General features: G+C 40.1%; 1 protein-coding gene across 7 annotated transcripts in view; it reads right to left on the bottom strand.

The window, feature by feature from the left end:
* The window catches only part of ANO4 (anoctamin 4), a 417,600-nt gene that overhangs the window by 333,660 nt on the left and 61,300 nt on the right, over nucleotides 1–22,640 (bottom strand). Inside the window, exon 1 of one of the 7 annotated variants that reach the window (XM_008004391.3) lies at nucleotides 2,580–2,993. The exons of 5 other annotated variants lie outside the window; for them this stretch is intronic. The gene's annotated coding sequence lies outside the window, so the exon portion shown is untranslated. Of the gene's footprint in view, nucleotides 1–2,579; nucleotides 2,994–22,640 lie in introns of those variants that run through there. One more of the 7 variants, XM_008004392.3, reaches the window with a different exon arrangement.

Here is a 22,640-nt window from a genome sequence, read left to right as displayed (position 1 = left end):
CCATTTTAAATAACTTCAACTTGCTAAGTCTGCAAGCAAAATCAGTTGCAATGCATAGCAGCAAAATAAATACATAGAAAATGTTGCAGTGACTTCATCACACCAAGAGGCTACAGGCTCCACTCAGTACAGCTTTTATCAATTTTTCCTGCAGTAGTTTTCTATGCTGCTTTCAGAGACCCTGCAAAGGAATTAACATTACACCATGCTGTGAGACAAGGAAATGCTGAAGAATGCAGTCTCCCAATTCAAAGAAATTCTTAAAGGCATTATCTGGAAATGGGGTCTAGGAAGCGGGGAAATCCTTACCAAAAAAAAAAAAAAAAAGCCAGTTAAAGCAATATCTGAGGAATTTTCCTTCTGTTCTCTAAATGGGCATGCTACAACTATTTTTTTTAAGTATATACAATTGACACGGGACAAACAACAGTACATTTGTGTACATGCTTGTATATGTGCATATATATATGCACATATGTATATGCACATATACAAATAATTGCACATATATATACAATTCTGATTGCATAGGTAAACAATCTGCTTAGCAAAATAAAGGAAACCTAAATAATGTTTTTTCTCAAGGCTAAAGTTGCTACTAATTAAAATGAAATATGTTGTAAATGATTCTGAAATTGCCTGCAATAAGAAATACTGAGTCTATTTCCATGACACCCAAGCTGATTCTAACTCTTTCCATCTTAATGAGTATCTTCAGTTGAGTTGCCAGGCACTATATAAAATCCTTTCAATTAGAAAAAGAGAAAAAAAGATTAAGCAAAGTAAGAACACACTATTATGGATGAAAGTAAACAGCTAAACATTAAAGAATGAAAGAGGAAGCAGAGAAGTCTGCCAGTCAAATTACAATACAGTATTGCCACGAACCACAGTCGAGTGTAGGGAAGAGTGGGAATTAGAACAGCTAAGCCAAGCTGATAATATTTTAAAAATTGTTTTGAACTTTTTTTTTTTTTTTTTTTGGCTGTTAACCTCTATGCTGGTTTTACTCTTGAACAGTGCTAACACGTAAACACCTACAAATTCTTGCTTTTTATTTAAATGGATGCTTTTACACGTGCAAGGAACCCTTCACTGAAATAGAAAACAAACAAAAACAGAACAACAAACGCATCTACTTTGGATCCACAGAAGAGGGTAAAGGCATATGTCTGATGTCATCACCACTATTTTAAGAAAAATCCACATGAACAGTTGACATAAAAGTAGTGAAAATAAGCAAGACAGTTAGAGAACTTTACATTCCAAACTCCCAATCAGCAGGAGGAGAGACCGGAAATTTCACCCCACGTTTTACCCCTTCATTTATCAAAAAAATCACATTGTATTAGTTCAGTATCTTATGAATCAGAGACCGAATTACATTTGGCAAGAACCCTCTATCGAGTGAAATGGACCAGAATTGGAAAACCTACACAAATAAGATAACCCACCTCCAGTCCAAGACTTGAAAATAACAATATAATTACAACTGTGAAGCTATTCTTTGGAATGATGCTTTGACCAAAATAGTTCGACACACCTGCTACAAAAAAAAAAAAAAAAAAAAAAATTCCCTGTTAAGAGAGACTCCTGCAGTGCACAGGAGTGAAACTACTAAAATGTTCTTGGTTTCCTTTGGGCGTCAAGAAGCCGCCAGTAATAGACTTGAAGTTGTGGTGCTCTTTGCAGCAAACCTCAGGAGACCAGGTGAAAAATTAGAGCACTATTGTAAGAGTAATGCCCTGGAATGAACAATCTGCCACATCCATAGTCTTCGTCAGAAACCTGCTTATGTTCTCCTAGAAAAGTCTAACCATTCTAATAACCTCAAAGTATTTTATCTCCTAGCAGGAGGACAAAACTATGTTGCCAACTCAAAAATGTTCCTGTCATCACTGCCCTACCACTCTCTGAAGAGCCTGCAAAATATGGTTTGCAGAACTGGGTATCCTGAGACTCGGAAGGAAAAGAAGCAATGAGGTCATGCAGTCTACTCCGTCTGCCAGCACAGGATTCCTCCTGCTGAGAATGTTTCTGCCCAAGTTGTAAACCCCACAAGATATAGGGTCATCCTGGACCCACTCGGGCAGGTGCAGAAAGCACAGCTGCCCACAGCAGACTCAACCTAACTCACACGTGTGTGCTCATCTTCACCCAGAAAGATGGAAGAGTTTGCTATGTGGTCAGGTCACCCCCGGCCCTTCTGATTCTGAGTGAGTGCCCCCAGCACACTGAGGATTCATCCTGCCCAAATTTGTCAGTCATCCTCCACAGATTCCCTGCACACTGCTGCAGTTTACCATCGTGAACACATTTCCCCGGCTGCTGCTTCAAGGACAAAGACAGAGCACTTATATTCGTATCACAGCAGAAGAGCTCGCGTTTATGCAAAGATAAAAAGACAAACACTCCAGGCAAATGATCCCTGGCATTTCTGAAGCTGGATCATCCCAGACAAGATCCATGAAAACAGAAGAAATGTAGAAGGAAGGTCACTAAGCTTAGCTGGGTAGAGGGGGAACGAACGGTTCAGTTCACTGCAGCAGCAGAGCAGCTCATTCAATGTAAGCACTTACCATAAAAATAGAAAGAGTCAACAGAAGGAGAACGGATCCTTCCTCAGTGCCTTGGTGTCTCCGGCAGAAAGAAATCCACTGTGAACCTCCAGGCACCAGTCAGGAGGAGGCCAGCAAAGTGATGACAGGCAATAAAACCACCACACACAAGTCCTTTTCAGCCTCCCCTTGGGCCGTATGCAGTTGTTTGTGCTGTAAAAACCCTGAGAAGTCTGGAACAGGACTCTCCCGAGATCCAGCCGGAGTGAAAGCAGCCTGGTGGATTTCACCGCCGTCTCAGAGCATCACGCCCAGGACTGGTCCTCCCCCTCCCCAGGTGCAGGGGAGGCATGGTCGGGGGAGGGTGGGCACTAGGCTGGGCTAGGCAAGGCAAGAAGAGGGATGGAAAGGAATCTCTTTAGAGTGGAAGGAACTGCCGGAGAGAACATCAGTATTCCATATCAGTTATTGCCAGCGACCAATCAGCCCAGCCAGGGGGCCGTGTCAGTGTGACAAGAGAGCAGCAGATGACAGCCAGTTCTGAGAGTGGCAGGACAACCCCCTGCCTGGAAGAGAAATTTGGGAGGATTGGTAACTTATCCTCTCCACAGCTGCTGTTAATGTTTGCTTGTATTTAACAAAGATCTAAAGCCCCATAGTTACACTAGCCATGCAGGAAGTTTTTGAGGCATCCCACGGCATCTCTGCAAGAAGCCAGACTTGAAGTCCCCTAAATGATGTCTGATGGCATGTCACAGTCCAGACAGCCCTACTGATGTGCCTCTAAGAGGTCATCATGAGGTACAGTAATGGCGCTTTGGACCTAAGCTTCTTTATGCGCAAAGTGCAGGGTAAGATGACCAGGGACCTGGCTTTCTATTTCAGAAGTGAAAAATTTAAAACAGAGAAGGGTCAAAGGTCTCTCTAGGAATTTGACTGTCAATCTTCATTAGTTTTCTTGTATAATATAGGTATAGAAATACTGTTAGAGGTGAGTTTCTGAAGATAGTTAACATGTCCCTTTTAGAGCTCTTAAATCACCTATAAGACAAAATATGTGTTTGAGAAAAACAATAATAATTCACAAGCACACTGAAGATTAAGAAACTCTGACTTACACTAACAGAAGAAGCAAAGGAGCAAATCTCTTGATGATAAATGAAGGATATGTGGAGGGCTCTAAAATTTTCCTATTTCCCTTTTCCCCCATTCTATTTTAATATTGAACTTATAAACTTTGTCCATATCTATTAATTAATTTGTATTTGGTGGTGATGATTACATTATATAGGGATGTAGCTTCTGAAGTTAAATGCCAGTTTACTTGGACTCCACAGTAAAACTTCGGAACTTTTTGTAAGTTGGGGAGATTGTCTTAGGTCACCTTTTTTACTTTTTAATCACTGCAGAAAAGATAACTCCCTTTAACCAGTCAAGAGTTAACAGGAATATACAAATGCCCCTGGGTTTTGTTTTCTGTTTTTCTGTGGATTTTTTCTTCAGGTGACTTACATGATATAGAGTTTTTCATTTCAGTTGTCTGTTTTTACCTAGAAGTTGGAATATCATTTGCACGTTCTGCTATGATCTCTACCCGCAGGCAAGCTGACTTTGGGGAGCCTGAATACCACAGTTTAAAAGGAAGGGCTGGGCTCCAAGGAAGCAGATAACTCAGCACCAAAATGAGTCACAGCAGAAGGCCATAAAAAATGTTCCACATCAGAGATGAACATAATAAAGTGAAATTTTTTAAACGAAGAAGAAAGGATAGTTTGCCAGGGAAGTCATTGTAAATTATATCAGGAAAACCTGGGAGACTTCGAGTCTCAAATGCTGTTTTGTTATTCTCCTCAGTTCAACTCAAATCAGCAAACATTTGAAGAACATCAATTATGCATCAGGGCTACAGAGATGAGTCCTTGCCTTCAAGAAGTGTACAGTCTCATGGACAAATTTAAATCTTCTTCTTGAAATTTCAACACTCTGATTCTTGCCAAGATAGAAAATGTTCTACTATTTTAATGTTCTTTAGATTAAACCAATCCATGAGGCTGGACTTTAGCCTCAAAGCTCTGAATTAGCCTAGTTAGATGTTTGTCATAACCGAAGCCATTCAGGAAATATAAATGCACCAATAATTTGAAATCTAATTAATATATGAGAAGGTTCTTTAACTGAATGTTTGCTTTTATCTGCATTAACAGCTTCTGACACCACAAAAGCATGGGCAGCATATCAAAGAATATACTTATTAAGGGAATATTATTTAAAGCTCCTAAATGAATTGAGATTAATACTGTTGATGAAACGGGTTCATACCTTGAATACATAGGGTTATAATGATGCATGAAAAGGATAATACTGCAGAAATACAAATTATCTAGTGGATTAAGTAACTGCACATCTATATGACAATTGATCAATAAAAGTAGGTATTCCAGTTATTAACTCAAATGCCATTAATTTTTAGTTTGGTCTCTTTATTCCTCTCTACTAAAAAAAAAAAATGACAGAAAATGCCTCCCATTTCAAATGGCAACAACATTAATTTTTGTAATGTACATATTGTTTATACAACTCAATTTAACTTGAGATGATATCAGCAATTGTATCTTGCTCACTGGTATAGAACTGGTGTAGTACTTAATATATAATAGGTTCTCAATCAGTATTTGTTGGATGGCCATTTGAATGGCCAAAAGAATCTGGCTAAAATTCTACAACAGCATGATTTAACACCTTTTTCCTGACTACAAGATAAACTGAATTATGTATCTATATCTGCCACTTATTTGAAAAGAAAAAAGACAGCTTTTTCAGGAACTTTGTTACACAGAAGCTTGTTAACAGGGCTTTGTAAAGGCTAAAAGACAAGGATTCTTCAAGCTCAGTCTTTCAACATCAGGGTAGACACAGTTCATGGGAAGTGGATTCCACCTTCTGTAACTAGCCCAAGGATAAAAAGTGAAAACATACCTATTTTCCAGACCACCAAGAGGGTAATTGGCCACATAATTCCATTTTTGACATCAGAATCTTTTAATGGAGGTATGAGAATTGGGACTTTTAAATAACTTTCTGCCAATTAATGGTTTCGAAAACTAAATTATAATCTACATAAGGAAAAGTCTGTGTCTCTTCCATCTAACTTCTGAAAGCCAGCGTCTAAAAATAACTAAACCCCACCGTGTACCAGAGTTGACTCCAATGGCTCCACCTATCTTTCCGGGCCTTTGCAGCACCCATAGTGTAAGTATTATGTACACTGGGGCGCCTGGAGCTTGGCGAGGCTGAAAGCGCTCACCCCCGTGGCAAAGACAGTGTAGGAACAACTAGAACAGCCTCAGAGCTTCCTTTTATATGGAGACATTGATTTGAACATAGGAGGGGGTCCCCCAAGAATGCTTTTAGATTAAATGTATAAGACTTAGGGGACCCTTCCCACCATGTTACATGAATTTGGATGAGGTGAGAATGACACAAGTCCAAGCTGAAGCAGAAACTCTTTTACCTCAGAGATTAAATGTAAACCTTTTATGAATTTTTGAATTTGGAATTCAAAAAATGAATTCCTAATGCTTACAAATTAAAGAGAAAATAATTTGTATTTGTTGATTTATGTTTCTCAACTCTGACCCTACAATTACCTTTTTTTTTTTTTTTTTCTCTGAGACAGAGTCTCACTCTGTCATCCAGGTTGGAGTGCAGTAGTGTGATCTCAGTTCATTGCAACCTCTGCCTCCCGGGTTTAAGCTATTCTCCTGCCTCAGCCTCTAGAGTAGCTGAGACCACAGGTGCACATCACCACACCCAGTGGGACCACAGCTGCACGCCACCATGCCCGGCTAATTTTCCGTATTTTAGTAGAGACAGGGTTTCACCGTGCTGCCCAGGCTAGTCTTGAACTTCTGAGCTCAGGCAATCCGCCTGCCTCAGCCTCCCAAAGTGCTAGGATTACAGGCATGAACCATCACACCCAGCCTCCAATTACATTTTAAGGCCAAAAGGAGTAGTCCTTAATTACCAGAATAATACTATAGAGGGAAAGAATACTCTAGAATATAGGACTGACACACACATTAAAGTATGGTGCCTTACTACATTCTAAAATCCTAATTATCCTTCAGCATTCAGCAGGAGACCTGAAATGGAGAGAGGATAGGTTGAACTGCTAATGTTTCCCTATCAGAGGTCACTGGCTGGGAATAATTTCCCCAAAGTGCTTAGTAGGTGGGCTTTCAAGTAGCAACAACCATTCCAAATAGTAGGTATCTGCAGCACATAGATATAATCAGAGTATCCAAGTCTTCAAAAATTTGTTTGCACAGTCAGCATTCCTTAGCCCGAAGAATCCTATGGGATCATCAAAATCAAATCATACAGAAAGAATCCATAAGATCACAGAGCTATAATTTTTTCTTTTTTTTCTGAAGATAGAAAAATAAATCAGTGGCTGACTTAAATAGTCAGGGAGAATTAGGCTGAGGCTGGTGAAGCCAAAATAAGAAGTATGTGTGTGTGCACCAATGTTAGAAAATTAGCGTGTGCATTTAAAATCCAACTAGACTGTCTCCACATCTAATCAGTCCTTAAATCTTACCAATGTTACCTCTATACTTCTCCTCAACACAGAATTAGGAGCTGCAACTAATTTTCTCCTAAACTATTACAATGGCTTCTAAAGTCTCCTTGGTTCCAATCCGACCTACCTTAGCCATTGGCATTTTCTTTCTAAAATACAACAAACATAATCATGCCATTCCCTTGCCAACAGGTCTGAGATGATCAGGCCAAATACAGTATTTGACATTCAAAGCCCTCTGCAATTTGACTTCAGTCTACATTTCCAGCATAATTTCTCACCATTACTTCCTATATATCTCATGCCCTGGTTACACCTGTTGCTATGCCCCACAGACACTGTATTCTTCGATTGCCATAATCCTTTTTTCCTAGAATAACCTTCCTGCTTCTCTCCCTGGAGAATCCCTCCCCACCACTACCATTCATCCTTCAAGGCCCAGTTCAATGTCATCTTCATGGTGAGTCCATCCTCAAATTCCCCAAAGTGACTTACTTAATCGCTTCTTCCTCTGTGTTTCCACAGTGTTTTTTCTAGTCTTTTTATCAAATACAAATAGCAGATAACACTGTGCTAAATTAGTACCTTTTAACCTATTTAAGTGGGATCCTTTGATATTTCCAGTGTCTGACACACAATAGGAGCTCAATAAGTACACGAAGAATGATCTGTCTTTCAGGTCTACAAGCTTATGAACCATATACATCTCCTTCTTCAACCAGGAGTTTCTACAGTTTAAGGAAAGAGCGCTGGATTAGAATCACAACAGCCAAGTCCCAGCTCTGTGGCCTGTGTCACCTCAGGCAATCTCTTAACCTAAATGAGAAGCATAAAACTTGTCCTGCTTATCTTTGAGAACTTTTCTGAGCTAGAAATGAGGTGCTGTATGATAAAGAACTTTACAAACTACAAAAGGGTATGTTAGTAGGCATAGTTATTGTCACTGTTGTCATCATTGTTTTCTAATTGTTATTGTTGCTAATATCCAAAAAAAGCCATTTCAAATTTTGTTAAGATAGGTATTCTATGCAAGCATCCTAGGAGGCCAGTGACTCAGCGCTTATATCATTCCAAGTGCCTTGCTTCAGTCCTGCTGGTCTGCAGTTAGGATGAGGTGGAAAGAGTGGAGTTGGAAGGCCATGACTCTCCCTCACTGTTACTTCCTAGCTATGTAGACCTGGTCTCTAAGACCCAGTTCCCTCATCTAGGAAATGGGAATAACAATGCCTACCTGACATAGTATGAGACGGGGTATATATATTTATATACGGTATACATACATCCATTATGAGTCTCTAATAAGCATTCCATGAGTGGTGGGGAGAAGGTAGCCATTTCTCTGCAACTCTGTCACATCTACATGCCCTAATCACTGTCCTCCTGTTTCTTGAACTCACTAAGCTCATTCCCACCCCAGGGTCTGCATATCAGTTTCTTTTGCTTGGAACCCCTTTTCCTTAGATCCTGGAATGGCTTCTCATCAGAAAGGCTTCCCTGACTCCCCACCTCAACCATTTTCCAGCTCATTACTCTCTTTGTTTTTCTCATAACATTTATCTCTATCTGTAACCACTGTATTTGATTGCTTGTTTAATGTCTATCCTCTACACTATCAGGTATGCTCCACTCAGGCAAGGACTGTTTCTTCTATGCTCCTCACTGAGCCCTCAGAGCCTCAAAAGTGTCCAGAACATAATACACACTCAATATATACTCAAGATGGATTTCTTTAATATTTACAGCATGACCAATGTTTATGCAACTGTTCCCATGTTCTCTACATCTGTACACAATTCCAACTATCTTTGACTATTGAGTAGGAAAGAAATCAAGGAGATAATTTAGTATGGAGCTCAGGGTAGTATAACAATGTCCAAGTTTATATAGATATTTAATAATGTGTAACACCCATTAACAAACATTAAAATGCTATCCAGTGACAGGAAAACCTACAAATAATATGCCAACTCTTGCGCCCTACAGAAACAGGAATGACCAAGAATGGCAAGCTGATCCTCACCTCTATAACTGGAACTAAGGTACTGAGCAAAAATGTTAAATTACATTTATTCAGTAAATCAGGAAGTTCAATGGATCCCATTTCACATTTTTCTTCTCTTATTTTATGTTAAAATTGATCTGGTCCAAGTCTATCCTGGGAAGACTTGATCCCTGAATCATCAACTAGAACAAACGATTTCAGGCAGCCCAGAAATCTAGGCAACTTTTCTTTCCTCCCAGGGAGCTGTCTCAAAGGTGAGATACACAAAATCCTCCCAAGCCTGACCACATCGTCCCTGTTTTCTGATTGGCCTAGCCTTAGAGGAGGCCTAATGAATAAATAACCATGGCAATCAGGGATAAAGTATGAAGGTTATTTTCTAATGGTCATTTTAATTAGAGCATTTTCAATTAGCAACAGCATGTCAATCTACCAAATAGGTATATGAATGTATTTGTCATCAGCATGAAACAGGTAGCTTTGTTTTTTAAAGGAATAAACGCCCTAGACTCAATACCAAACCCAAGCTTTTTTTCCTCCAAGCTTGCACTTCCTCTGACTTTCCATTTTTCCATGTAAATGCTTCGCTATCTACTCTGTGGCCCAAAGAAAATGACATTTATCAAACTCCTACATGGATGGCTGTTTTGGCCACATTACAGGGCAGCTAGAAATCTCAGTGCCATCCTCACTTTAACCCATGTTGTCCATATCACTTCCTGAACATTTCTTTCTTCTTTCTATCCTCACTGTGCTGTCATTGCCCCAATCTAGCTATCAATTTTCCCCAGAGTGAATGTCATAGTCTCAGAAGCAGCCTCCCTGCCTTGAGCCTCACTCAGGCCAACCCGGAGGATTTTTAAATGAAGACGCCATCGTGCCTTCTCCAACAGAAAACTCTCTTCTGCTTCTTACTGTGTGCAGGACGGGACCAGTCACAAGCCCCATGACTGCTTTCCTACCTTTCTTCTTGCCATCACTCCCCACTTGCATCCTCTCAATCATTTACATCTTCATACTCAGAGCTGCAGAACTCTCCAAGTTGTTGAAAACTTCAGGGTCCTGGCACAGGCTTTTTCCAATGCTCAGAATTACTTTTCCCTGCCCTCCTCCTGTGAACACTTATTTATTCTCCAAGGACCACCCAAGCATCTTTCTCCTCTTCAAAGCATTTCTTGACACTCCATCTCCCTGTCCCCATTGGAGAAACCCATCTCCAAGTTTTGGCACCGATCGCACAGTAGCATAACTGTCTTACTATGTGTTTCCTTCAGAGAAGTCCCCATCCTGAGTTACATTCATCTTTGTATCCCAAGAGATAAACTCTCCCTGGAGACACTCAAATACATGATTATAAAAAGACTGGACCACTCTGGATGTCTGGCTCTCTTACTAGACTATATGTTTCCTGAGGGATGGAAGAATATTTTTACCTATCTTTCCAACCTCTTGGCTTATTATGATGCTTGATACATATGGATCCTCAGTGTATATCTGTAGAATTATTTAGAGTGTGATTGGCTAAAAAGAAAAAAATCTTCAGTACAAAGAATTTTAAAAATCCCTCTGAACTGATTTCTAATTAGCTCATTTATTAAAATTTAAATCTAAAATGTCTCCTTCTCCTTGAGAGTGTAAAACACCACAGGCATTAATTTACTCCACAAAGATTCACCCTCTGAAATCCTTGGCTTTTAATGCTAACCCAAGTAATTGAGGCAGCTTGGGGATAGTAAAGCATTCCAAACATACTTTCTAGTTGGAATTGCCTGGTAGAGAAATAGGTACTGATTTTTCCAGGCAGAAGGGGCTTATCGGAGAGATTTCACCAGCGTTCAAGTTTGGAGGGGAAAAAGCCCTGTCCTCCTAAGCACAAAATTTCAGCATAGAGACTGGGGCTATACCAATGGGCTGCTGATGTTCCTTGGTGACCCAGTGCCCTGCCCCAATGCAGAGGTACCATTCCAAGAACAGGTGTGGCTTGAAGAAGTAGGGCAAGACTGGGGCTTACAATGGACCCTCCACACCAGCCTGAGGATTATTTAATTCCTCTCCCTCTTTCCCTACCTCACAGGAAGTTAGATATAGTACATCCAAAGAAGTGGAGTGGAATAAATTAAATGCCCCTGCTCATAACTGCAATAACCATCAGTACCTAAAGAACTACACTCCCCTTGGTCGGGTTAAATTCAAGCAAGCAAGAAGGCCCTCGTAGGCAATTGCAGGGACCCAGTCAGCTTTCCCCTTTCCTTCAGTGTTGCTGATCCATAAGCAGAAAATTAAGAATGAACTCTAATATCAGTGCTACAGGAGTGATAAGCTAGTCTGCCATTGCTATAGAATTTCCCCTCCTTTCTTGCAACCAATTTCAAGTTCTATTACTTGAGCTGAGAGGAGAAAGTAGAATGAGCATTTTAAAGGACTGTGACATGCTCATATTTTGGTAAAATAAAACTAGGACATCCACTGAACATTCTACACCTTTATAGGGATGAATTTTTCCTTTTATAAATTTTTAAGGAGTCCTTTGAACCTCTAACAAAAATAAATCTGCGTTGCTGGAAGGAATGCAAAACGGTACAGCCACTTTGGAAGACACTGGCAGTTTCTTATAAAACTAAACATACTCTTACCTTATGATCCAGCAATCATACTCCTTGGTATTTTCCCAAACGAGCTGAAAACTTATGCCCACGTAAAAACCTGCACATGAATGTTTATAGCAGCTTTATTCATAATTGCCAAAACTTGGAAGCAACCGAGATGTCCTTCTGAAGAGGAATGGAAAATAAAACTGTGGTATGTCCAGACAATGGAATATTATTCAGCACTAAAATAAAATGAGCTAACAAGCCATGTAAAACATGAGGGAATCTTAAATGCATATTACTAAGTGTAAGAAGCCAATCTGAGAAGGCTACATATGATATAATCCCAACCCTATGACAGTGTAGAAAAGGCAAAATTAGGAAAACAGTACAAATACCAGTGGTTGCCAAGGAGGAAGGAGGGATGAATAGGCAGAGCACAGGAGATTTTTAGGGCAGTGAAACTACCCTGCATGAAACCATGATGGTAGATGCATGTCTTTATAAATTTGTCCAAACCCATAGAATATACCACACCAAGAGTGAGCCTAAGGTAAACGATGGACTTTGGGTGATAATAATATGTCCATGTAAGTTAATTGGTTGTAACAAACATATCAGTCTGATGGGGGATGTTGGTAGTGGGGGAGCGCTATGCATGTGTGGGAGGCAGAGGGTATGTGGGAAATCTCTGTACATTCATCTCAATTATGCTGTAAACCTAGAAAATAAAGTCTATTTAAATACAAGAAAACTGAATTTCCCTGAAGACTAGGTAGCTTTTTTACTAATTTCAGTTGTCTTATGAAGTAGATACCTCTAGAAAACAAGGGTTTTGTTTAAAAAGAGAAAGACAGAGAGAAAAGAAGAAGAAAGAAAAGATGAAAAGAAATAGTGAGAGGATTCCCCACACCCCACATAAAACAAAGTGATAGTTCTAAGGAATCCACTGGGGCAAGCACACAGACAAATGGCATAGCCCTGCTTTTACAGCACTGAATCCAAACATGAATGTTAGGGGAATGGAATATTCCTGTAATACACTTTCCCTGGTCGAGGCCTAACAAACCAGAACACTGGGAACACATTGTGAATTCCACTGAAAAATTAAAAAGTAATCTATAAACAAGAATTCTTCCTTTTTCCTTCGGAGGATCCTCCCCTTTTAGATTTATTTTGTGTTTCTGCCTAGGGCCAAAACAGGAACTATGTTAGCAGAGGAAAAAAACTGCATGTGGGGCTCTACGCAAGAGTAAAAACAAAAGAGAATCAGCTACAAAAGATTTAACTACATCTATAAATTATTGACTCTCAACTGCAATTACAACAATATGAGAGAGAAAATGAGTATCCTTAGAAGAGAACTGCAGTTGCTTTGCCTGGAGAAGAGGAAAAGGAAGTAGTGAATAAAGTTCAAGGTGAGGGTGGAGGGAGAGTACCACATCAATGAAGGAAACAGTTACTGTGTTCCACAAGGGGACAAGGGATGTTCCAGGGGGGTTTAGAAGATCCCCACAAGAGGGAAGATTTGGTTGGGACTTAGACACTAAGAGTAGGAGGATTCTGGCAGGTAGAAGAAGTTAGTACAGGCCAGGAAGGGCATTCCTACTAACATTATGGCCAGAAGGTAAGAGAGAATTGGGTCAGGAGTGGATTTCTTTGTTCATTAATGTATTCAACAAGTATCTGTTTAGCAACTGCCAGTGACAGAAGCAGATGGCGGAAGACAAGGGGTTAAGCAAAATACAACAGTGAAAAAGCACACACGGCTTTGAACATTAGATTGCATTTGCGGTAGGCAGCAGAGAGCCTGGTGGGATGGAGGCCATGGAGTGCACTCTTCCACACTACACTCCATGACCTCCACTAATGAGGTGAGGTCCCACCAATTAGTTGCACTTACCTGAGATTTGGAAGGTGGAAATGAGAGGGAGACTATCTTCCTGATCTTTATGGACAGTTTTCTATTTTGACAAGTAAGATCACAGAGATGTGAGGTTTTTCTGCAGCAACATCCAGGGTCCATCATCATTCTGAAGTGAAGAAAGGCAGTTGTGGGCTAGTAATATCATTGCCTTCCTGATCCAAGAACAGCAGATAGAGCTGGAAGTTCCGGACCTCCAGACTTACAGTAGAGACCTTAGAGGCAGATCCTTAGCACATGGTTCCTGTGCCTGCTCATCTAGCCACCCTTTGATTTTATAACCGCATACCCCACATTAAATCCTTTCCTGATTAAATGCCTAGAGTGCCTTCTCTTTCCTATACTGAATCCTGACTGGTATAACCAATAAGGATTTTTAACAAGGGAAATAAATGATCAGATTTGTGTATCAGGAAGTGATCTTGACGGCTTCTTAGAAAACAAATTAGAAAGGAAATGGATTGACTAGAGACAGATTTGGGAAGGTCTTACGAATGTCCAGCCAAAACGAGGCACCTGGAATACTTGAATTGAATGAAACAGTTATGGTGGGAATGAAAAAGAAGGGATGGAAACAAGGTGTTTCATAAATTGAACGTAAGATCTATTGAAAATGGTGTGGGTAGGAATAGGAGAAGAAATGTAAACCTGGCCATTGCCTCATTCCAACTCTGCTGGGGATCCTCTGAAGTGCCCCCACTGCAGTCTGTCCTCCTACCATCAGCACCCACCACACTTCCTCAATCAGACCGCCTTTGTCATACTTCTCATTGTACCGTAGTTGCAAAGCACACTGGATGGCCCATAATAGAATGCTCAAGACACAGTGGTTGGGTAGATAGAAACCTATAAACAGGAATTCTTAAACAGAAGACGGAAGGAAGGAAGGAAGGAAGGAAGGAAGGAAGGAAGGAAGGAAGGAAGGAAGGAAGGAAGGAAGGAAGGAAGGAAGGAAGGAGGGAGGGAGGGAGGGAGGGAGGGAGGGAAGGAAGGAAAGAAGGGAGGCAGGGAGGGAGGAAGGCAGGGAGGGAGGGAGGGAGCCTCCAACCTCGGAGCCACTGTGAGGATTCAGATTCTGCTAACAATGAAAGTAATCACAGGCTGAGTATTGCTTGAATTACGTTGAGCATTGGATTAATGAAGCATCCAAGTGAAGAAAATTAGCACCTGGTAAAAATATGTGTCTGGAAGTTGGGAAATACATGAGCTTGACACAAATTTTGGAGTTAATACACAGAATGAAAGCTGACTGCTTCATGGGAAAGAGAAAGCCTCAGTACACTTTGGATAATACCCTTAGTATTACAGACTACAAAGGGAAGGAAGTCTATAAAATATCAATTACCATATCTACACACTGATTGTCCTTTTAACCCTTACAGCAACTTACAAGTGAGGTATTATTATGCCCATGTTTCAGATGAGGAAATTGAAGCTCAGCAAAGTTCAGCATTGCCCAAGGTCACATAGCTGGTGATGAAAAAGCAGAGATTCAACCCCAGGTCTGCCTGACTCTAAAACCTATGCTCTTCATTCTGCCTTCATGAAAAAAGAAGGTAGAGAAAGTGACTAAGGACTGACCAGAGGGGAAAGAAGAGAAGCAGAGAAATGCAATGATGCAGAAGTCAAATAAGTAGACCCAAAATAATGAGAGCAGACTAGGAAATGCCAAGAGGAATTCATGGTTTTTAACCACAATCAGGTGATCTTAGATAGGGCCAAGTAGGAAGAAAGTACAGAAGCAAAACGTAAGGAGAGAAAGAATAGGTACTTTCTATGGGCCACATTCAAAAACTTTGTATGGTCATTGGAAGGATAGAGATCAGATTATCTTAAGAGGGAGAAACAAAGTCAAGCATGAGTTTCTTTAACATCAGCAAGTTGTGAGATGCATATGGGTCACAGAAATAGTGAAGAGTGGAGATCAGAGATGTAGGAAGCAAAGGCAATGAATAAGAAAGGTCCCCAGGAGATAGTGAGAAGTATTGACCTAGCTTTTGAGAAAGGAGAAAGACAGACTAATGATAGGATTAAGTTGCGGTCCTGAACCTGATGTCCACAAAGCAAGTGATGAAAAGCTGATGAACAGTTTCCAGACTGCCAGTGAGACTCACAGAAATTATGTATTTGCCTCTGATCAAGTTGCACACAAACAGAAACCAGTTATTTCCTTTTGACTGGAATTATATGAACCCATTTGTAGTACTGATTATCTCATGCTGATAAGAAGCTCTGATAGACAGCTGAATTTGTCTTTGGTTAACCAGAAGAAAGTGATCACAAATTAAACATCATTAATTAAATGCTGTCTTTTTTATTAGTCTTCAAAAACATGCATCCATGGCAGGGGATAATGAAAGGAGCCCTATGTAGCAAAACAGTTATTAACTGTCATTAGAACTAAAGGTCATTTCTCCAGAGCTATAGAAATACACAATACAGTAAGACATTATTTAAATGTTGTGGCCAAAAAACAGAAACAGAATACAATCAAGCAGTAAACAGATTAATTAAATCCAACCTAGTAGGGAAGCAAGCTGGGTGGATGATTACAGACTTAAATCAGACTAGACACGGTATAACCAGAATCCAAAGCAGGGGGATTATAGGACCATTGTATGGGTACATGTGTATATGGAGACCTCACTGATACAGCATGTAAGGAAGAAGGGTCTATACATCCCTTGTAATTGTAAGAAAAATCTGCCTGGATACCTGCAGCCTCCAGGCTCAAGAACCAGCAAAACAGCTCTGTGGTTGATGGTGGAAATGCTTCCACTACAGTGAGTAAATATCTACTGAGCCAGGGAGCACTCCAGTAACGTTATAAATAAAATCTTTCTTACCGATATTTTAACGTTTGATATTTAAAGTGTTTATAACATTTAAGAGAGTTTGGCACAGTAGAGTATCTAATAAATGAGCATTGTGACTCTCATGTAAATTGGGTAGCTGAGACTTGTGAGTTCAAGTTAAAAGCTATGACAGAATTTTGCTAAATTTGTTACGAAATTGGAATGTTTAGGAGAATCTAAGTTTCTTACTTACTAAGAATCTTAGTTTCCTACATTTAATTTACTAGATTTATAAGAATTAGATTTTGTTTGCTAGGCAGGCAAATGAAGTTTAAAAAACAGAATATTAAAATTATTAATACCTTAAAATAATTAGGATAATTTTATTAAATAAATGGAGCCAAACAATGACCAACTGATTCCTTGTGACTATTAACACTTAAACATTTAAAATTGAGGCTGGGCACAGTGGCCCACACCTGTAATCCCAGCGTTTTGGGAGGCCAAGGTGAGAGGACTGCTTGAAGCCAGGAGTTCAAGACCAGCCTGGGCAACATAGGGATGAGGTAGGAGATCAGCAGGACTGGTTTTCCAAGCCTCAGTCAGGACTCGATTGATCAAAACAGGATGTAGCAAAGAAATGGGCCAAAACCAGGATGGCAACAGAAGCAACCTCTAGTTGCCCTCATTGCTCATTATACACCAGTTATAACGTATTTAAGACATTCCTGCCAGTGCCATGACCATTTACAAATACCATGGCAATGACCCAGAAGTTACCTTATACAGTTCTGGGAGCTACCTAACCCTTTCCCAGACCAGAAAGTTCATAAATAACCTGCCCTTTAATTAGCATATAATTAAAAGTAGGTATAAATACAGCTAGCCAGCAATCCACGAACGCTATTGGCTGCTACTCTGTCTATGAGATAGCCCTGCTCTGTCCGTGAGCAGCCATTTAGCTGTACCCCATTGCTCTGATAAACTTGCCTTCTTTCACTGTCAGCTTGCTCTTGAATTCTTTCCTGAGTGAAGCTAAGAAATCTCCTGAGCTAAGCCCCAATTTGGGAGTTTTCCTACATTAGTGAGACCTCAGCTCTGTAAGAAATTCTAAAATTAGCTAGGCGTGGTATCATGCTTCTGCTACTTGGGGGAGGCTAAGGCAGGAGGATTGCATTAGCCCAGGATTTCGAGGCTCCAGTGAGTTACGATTGTGTCACTGCACTCCAACCTGGATAACAGGGTAACACCCTGTCTTAAACAAATTGAAAATTGGAAAATAAGGTTTGTAAGTTAAAAGCTGTAAGAAAAACTAGGTTTTTGAATTCGTAACAGTAATGAAATAAATATTAATTTTTTTAATGGCTGGGAAATACAAAGTATTTTGAGAACACAAAAGTCCTATCAAGTATACCAAACAATTCACAATGACATTGATCACTGATATAAAGTGACAATATCTACAGCCTACATAGCAAGCACCTACTATGTGTCACCAACTGGGGGTATAGATATGAAGGGACAGCATGGTGAAGACAGAGAAGCAGAACAGAGAAGCAATGGCAACAATGTGTCTGAGAAAAGTACCGTAAAGGAGGAAAGGCTAGCATGTTGGGGGAGTTTGGCAGGCCACCCTACATTTGAGGAGTAGAGAAGGTTCTCCTGGAGAGAGTCACACAGTGTGACTGGGGAGCCGCCTAGAACAGTGGCTGGCAATGGTGTCAACTGAGGCAAACAGATCATCTATAAAGAGATAAAAGAGGTGGTTTTAAGGGCTCAATAATCGGGGTCTGAAACCGCTGCCACAGTGGAATCAATAAGAATAAAAAAGAAATTGCCAAGAAGCAAAGTTGCATCTCATGCTTCTGAGGTTGTCTCCACCTACACAGTTCCTTCGCTGGCTGCAAGCTCATTGTTATGCCAATAGCAGCATTCGGTTGAATGCCCAGTATGAACTAGGAAGAATCTGGAATCAAACTAGAAGAAGCTGGAATCAACCTACTACAGAGGGGAGCTTCAGGTTGTCACTAAAGAGATTTCATAAACTCTGTGACTATGAAACCCCAATGGCACTTTAGAGAGGCATAGTCCTGTGTTCTCAATCCTGGTTACACTTCAAAAAATACTAAGCCCCACCCCAGATCTACTGCATCACACTTTCTGGAGGTTGGAGGCCCAGAGGCCCAGGAATATATGTATATGTGCATTTGTTTTGTTATGGTTTTTAGGGGTTTTTTTGGGTTTTTTGTTTGTTTGGTTTTGGTTTTGGTCATAGTAGTAGTAATGCATGCTCACTGTTAAACAAAAATCTCAAACACAAGTACATAAAGGAGAAAGAGAAATCTCCCTTCTTCATCCTGCCTAACGCCCCAAAGATATATATTCTACAACAGATATGAGTGTGTTAGTGAAGCTTCCCAACTAATGGATATATAAATTGGTATGTGACAAAAACAACTTTAATACGATGCTAATGGTACAATCTACACGGTGGGTGTTCACTGCAAAATTCTCTCAACATTTCTGTCTGCTTTAAAACTTTATAATAAATGTTGGCAAATCTCCAACTGATTAGGATACATAGCTGTGCTGACAACCACTGGTCTAAGCCACAACCCGAATTTACAAACGAGAGAACTTTGGGCAAGAGAGGTAACATTAACCACCCCAAAGCACAGGTGGAGATCCCAGGAACCCAGATCTTTGGACCTTCTGTCTAGTGTTCTTTCTACCGCCCCATACAACCTCCAGCAGCAAGAGACAGCCCTAAACAGATTGGGAAAGGAAGCTTATGGGAGGTGCCTTTGCTGGACTTTATCTGACTGGGATTCTTGTGTTTTGCATCTTCCTGGTAGCAGAATACAACACTAAATGTTCTGGAACTAGGCTGCCATAATATTTAGTTTTTATATAGTTAATTAAATTATACTCATTTACCTTACTACCTCACATTGCCTTCAAGAACTTTAAGATCCCAGAGAAAATTCAAGCATACATTCACCCCCCACTTGTCACAAAAGGTATTTAAGTCCATTGAAACTCTTTCTACGGCAAAGAGAAAGGAAAATGATGTTTTCAAAAATTTTAAGCATTATGGGCCGGGCGCAGTGGCTCATGCCTGTAATCCCAGCACTTTGGGAGGCCAAGGCGGGCAGATCACAAGGTCAGGAGACCGAGACCATCCTGGCTAACACAGTGAAACCCCGTCTCTACTAAAAATACAAAAAATTAGCCAGGCGTGGTGGTGGGCGCCTGTAGTCCCAGCAACTCGGAAGGCTGAGGCAGGAGAATGGCGTGAACCTGGGGGCCGGAGCTTGCAGTGAGGCAAGACCGTGCCACTGCACTCCAGCCTGGGCGACAGAGCAAGACGCAGTCTTACAAAATAAATAAATAAATAAATAATTGTAAACATTATCTTCTAAAGCAAGAAAGAGTACCAAGCCCATTTAGCTTGTGAGGGACTCTCACGATGTGATGATAGGTAAGAACATTCCTGAACAAAGTGAATATTAAGACAGCAAATCACAATTGCTGAATAGAAAATATTAATATGAGCAAAAGGTTGTAAAATAGTCTTTATAAATACTAAAATTTATTTTGTGAGAGTGGAAAGATGAAGATTAAATTTATAAATCTGAATTCCAAGCAATAATATTACAAAATAATGGCACTGTTTATTGCCAAATTTTATATACAACTTTTTCCTATTCCCATATAAAACTTAGAAAAAGGGTTTTAACTAACGGAATCTCTTTATAAAAGAACCCGAGCTTAGGCAAGCTGAATGTTCGGGCGGTGTCTCCCAGCAGAGGGGAGTTTCTAAGGGTTGCCTCCTTCTCATGGCTTTTTACTCTACCCAGCAGCACAGTATAAAAAAATAAAGAGGCACAGAAATCAGGATACCTGGGCTGGGCATGGTGGCTCATGCCTGTAATCACAGCACTTTGGGAGGCCAAGGCAGACAGATCACCCGAGGTCCAGAGCTCAAGACTAGCCTGGCCCACATGGCAAAACCCCATCTCTACTAAAAGAATAAAAAAAAGATACAAAAATCAGCTGGGCATGGTGGTGTATACCTGTAATTCCAGCTACGTGGGAGGCTGAAGCACAAGAATTGCTTGAACCCAGGAGGCAGAGGTTGCAGTGAGTCGAGATCATGACACTGCACTCCAGCCTGGGTGACAAAGTGAGACTCTGTCTCAAAAAATAAATAAATAAATAAATAAATAAAATAAAATAAAATAAAATAAAATAAAAATAAATCAGGATATCTAGTTTCTAGTCCTGGCTCTGTCACTAAATTGCTTTTCTTCGTCTTCCTTAGCTGTAGAAATGAAGACTAAACTGTCTTTAGGGTGCCTTATAACTCTAAAACTGGATTGAATACCCATTGTTCCACCTAAATAACATTTGGTAAGCAATGTCCCTAAAGTGTCACTGTAAATACCACTACCTGCATACTTCCTCATATTCTGTCATTCTTGCATATCATCCTGTCACCCTCAGCCAGTCATCCTAAGTTAATCTACAAGAAAAAATTACTCCCAATGCAAAAGAGCAGGAAGTATTTGTAAAAGTATTCATCTTTCCTTTTGTTTGCTTAGTATTTACAAAATAAATTAAGGCAAAAGGTCAAGTGACCAGCAGGTGGTCCCTAAAGGTGAAGGAGATTTAAACAAGAAAAATCTTAATTAAATTAATCCTTAGACTAGCTCTTAAACACTATCATTATTTTAATGGCAAATTCAAGCAGCCCCTTCACATTAAAAGTTACTTTTGCGCAAACAATGGTCCACAAAAGAGATCTCAACAAAGTCTAGCAATTTTATACTAGAATCCTTGCCCCTGTATCCCCCAATGAAAGGTCTAGAAACAAAAGTAAACTGAAATGCAACTCTCTCATCTTAGGCAGGTGGGGCCCTGGGTCATTTCTGATGCTGAATCCCTGGGGTGGTTATGAATCAAACCATTAACTTATCCAAGTTCTGGTATGGGTCTGGAGAGCTACAGAAAGCCTTCGCGAGGTGGTTCTGAAAGACTCAGAGAGCACTCCAGTCACCGCCCAGATCAGGCTGGGGAAACTGGGCATCCAGGACACAGGACAAGCCCAGAGCAAGCATGAAGCCAGACTGCCTGGTCTGGAGTCCTGGATCTCCTCATTCCTGGCTATGAAACCTGGACAGGTTACTTTACCTCTCAGTGCTTTCATTTCCCCTCCTGTATAACGGGGATAATAATACTGCTACCTTATAGGGTTTTCTGAGGATTAAAGAAACGAATTCATGAATGAACAGTGCTTGGCATATAGTAAGCACTCACTAAGTGTTAACTATTGTCATCATTCAGCCTGTTAGCTTTTTTTCTCAGTGCTGCCTATATTCATCAATTGATAAGAAAAATCAGTGGCCACAGTACACACTAGTACAGACTGCAAAATAAAAAAAATAATAATAATAGGTAATTAAAAACACAACAGCTAGGGGAAAGCCACTATGGTTTTTTTTCTTAAAAAACAAACATACAAATAAAAAGCTCTTATCTCCAATAACTCATAATGGTAATCAGAAAAAAAAAATCTGGACTAGGTGTTAGTGGCATCACTTGTAGCCTTGGAGTGGCTGCTAACAAGCACATGAATGCCATGCTCCTATTTCTTATCCTTTTACTACATTCCAGGCTACATGTTAAGACTTTTTATAGGTATTATTTCATTTAATACTTCAAACAACATAATGGTAGGGATCCATATCATTTTCATTATTCAGGTGAGATACTTGAGATTCTGAGAGAACAGACATATTCCCAAGGTCACACAATTATAAAGCAGTAGATCTAGGAATCCAGCCCAGATCTGTTTGATAACACTGTTCCCCAACCACTTGTCCCACTATCAGGTATCATTTATATTCTGCTTTAATAAAGAATGTAAAGCAACTAATAATAAAAGAAATATGCATTCACACCCAAGGATTGGTTTTCTCTTAGATGAGAAGGTTTCAATTTGGGTCTATGGTCTCCTTCTGGTATCAAATTCTGTGAGTCTACACTCTACATGTCATTTTTAAGGAATGTATTTTCAAAGAGGTACACTTCTAGCAATCTCCTTTGGGGATAAAAAATAATTTTCTATGTTTGAAAGACTGCTATTTTAGTGTGCTCAGTTTTTCACTCAGACAGCTCCAAACAAGCAT

Source organism: Chlorocebus sabaeus, chromosome 11, assembly GCF_047675955.1.
Source record: "Chlorocebus sabaeus isolate Y175 chromosome 11, mChlSab1.0.hap1, whole genome shotgun sequence".
NCBI lineage: Eukaryota > Metazoa > Chordata > Mammalia > Primates > Cercopithecidae > Chlorocebus > Chlorocebus sabaeus.
Note: the sequence above shows the minus strand (reverse complement) of the source record. Positions and strands in the feature narration are given on the sequence as shown.